Here is a 2,489-nt window from a genome sequence, read left to right as displayed (position 1 = left end):
TAAAAATGCCTGCCAGTAAGTGGTCCGAGTGATGTGATGGGTGGAGTGGAGGGTGGAAACTAATAAACGGAAAATGAGGATTTTGTAAAGTAGCTGTTATTAGTTAGGGTGCTGGTAGCTAGTAGTGAAAGAGGGATTGGTCATTGCACCGTTTCGTGGGTGAAAAATCAGCCTGGCAGGTTGCACCTGCCTTGTCTGTCACCCTTCCTGGTCTCTCAGGAGATAGTGGGTGTAACTCGACATGGGCTGATTCTGTTTCCTCATGGGTTCAGGGGGCCTTGGAGATAGGGGGGCCTTGGGCATGGTGCGTGGAAGAGCTTGACAGCACTCCTTCCTGCCCCACTCTCGACTGACAGTGGGGCAACGCGAAGACACCTTTGCAGCACCACAATTCCCACACCGCCCGGCCGGATTCCACCCATTGGAAAGAGTAGACCTGCGGGTCACCTGTGAACCTGTGCCGGTGGATTCCATCCCGCCCTCTTGCCCCCCTTTTCCTAGTTCTGAGCAAAACACGGTGTCTTGGTCTGTTGATGGGCTAATGTATCGCTTCCCAGCCCATCCACCATTGGTTCCCCTTCAACTTGATGGCCTTGATTTTCTTTTGCAATCAATACCTTTTATCTATCTATCACCCACCTACCTACCTACCTACCTACCTACCTACCTACCTACCTACCTACCTACCTACCTACCTACCTACCAACAGTGGTGTATAGAATCCCAACTGATTTTGTTTGTTGCCCTTGCACCCTACAATGTTGCTAAATTCCCCTACTAGCTCTTCAAGTTTTCTTATAGACTCTCTGAGACGTTCTCTTTATAGAATCATACCATGAGTACTGTACTCTTAAAAAAAAATCTAGATGAGATCAAATAATCCACAAATGCTCCACAGCATCGATGCGAACATTTGGGGTCTGTGAGACCAGATTAATGAGAATGGGAGACCGGGAATGAAAACCAAGAGCATGCTGGTAGAATGTGAAGAATGTAAATCGTATCACTGAACAGCATGCACAGAAGTGCAGACTCAATGGAAACCTCTTTTGCTTTGTCGACTTGCACCACAAAACCAGTGAAATATTACTTTCAAAAGAAGGGTGGATAATATATCCCTTTCATAGAAATTCACAATACTTATAAACATGGTCAAAACTCTGGAGAGTCTTGCAGCTGAACCCAACCTCCTCCGCCCACACAAACCAAAATAAACACAACACAAAATCATCTATTTTGCCTCACCCATGATTTCTCAAATATATAGGAACATAGAACAATTTGGTGGTATGCTATCGATAAACATACCAAAGAGCTAGTGTTCCAGCAAACACGTTCAGAAATGTTCGTGCAGTGTGAAGAGCATTGAACCAAGAGGTGATAGATCACTACTATTTTAGTTTCATGAATGTGTGTAAGTCCGTTATCCTCTCTGGTCTATAAAATGAAACCATTGACCCCAAAATCTCCAGATTCTAGCTCAAGGAGTCTCTGACTATAATTACATGCATAGGAAGTGATGAAGGACTAAAACACACTCCTCACCTTCTGGGAGTTGAAAATCCGATAAAATAAATGTTTGCACACTGCTTGGTAACACATGATAAGTGGTTAATAAAATTTTTGCTTAAAGAATGAAGGAATGGGAAAGAGATAAACATATTTAAAGAAAGTAAACATATTTAAATGAAACAGATGAATACGACAGGGTCTTCTGTACAAAATGAATGAAATCATGAGTGATTGAGATAGGATAGGAGAGCTTCCAGGAACAAAGACATTTTGAGCTCTTTAGAATGACAAGGAACATCACTAACATATATTCACCACTTATAATGTGGCAGATAATTCACATAGGTGCTGTTAATCCTTGTAATTCTTTGAGAAAGAAAAATGCTCAGGACCACAAAATTGGTAACTGGAGTTGAAGAGGTTGAAACAAATGTATCTTGGATGTTCAGTACCATCCCCCGTCTAGATGTTTTACATGAGTTCTGATTTTTAATCCTCTCAACAATCCTATGAGGGATATATTTCCATTAAGACAGCTTGCCTTAAGAGAGAAAGGGGAGGGGTATAGCTATGCAGCTTGATCAGAGTTACCCAGCTAGTAAGTGTAGGCGTGGAACATCCAACAGGTTTACCTGCAAAAGGTTGGAGCTGGGGGTGCTGGCTCCAGAGCTCAAGCTCTCTCTCCGACACCTGTTTCTAAGCTTGCACTTGCAAACAGAACTCTTCTTGATTTATGGTCTCACTCTACAGGTTTTCTTCTTTTCTGAGCTCCCTCAGTACACAGAATTGTGGAACAGGTACCATCACCTCACAAAGAAAGCGAAACTTAAGGGTGGACAAAATATCGGAAACCACCTAGCAGGAAATAGCTCGAAGGTTGGGCTTCTGAGACGCCTGGGGGACATTTGTGAGTAAGAAAACAGCCACGGATCAGACCAGCTTCTGGGCAGAGAGGATAAGGCTAAGAACCCACTGGC

Source organism: Echinops telfairi, unplaced genomic scaffold, assembly GCF_000313985.2.
Source record: "Echinops telfairi isolate 266 unplaced genomic scaffold, ASM31398v2 ScPeMD7_5167;HRSCAF=5991, whole genome shotgun sequence".
Lineage (NCBI taxonomy): Eukaryota > Metazoa > Chordata > Mammalia > Afrosoricida > Tenrecidae > Echinops > Echinops telfairi.
The sequence above is the reverse complement of the archived record's forward strand: the minus strand, read 5'-3'. Positions refer to the sequence as shown.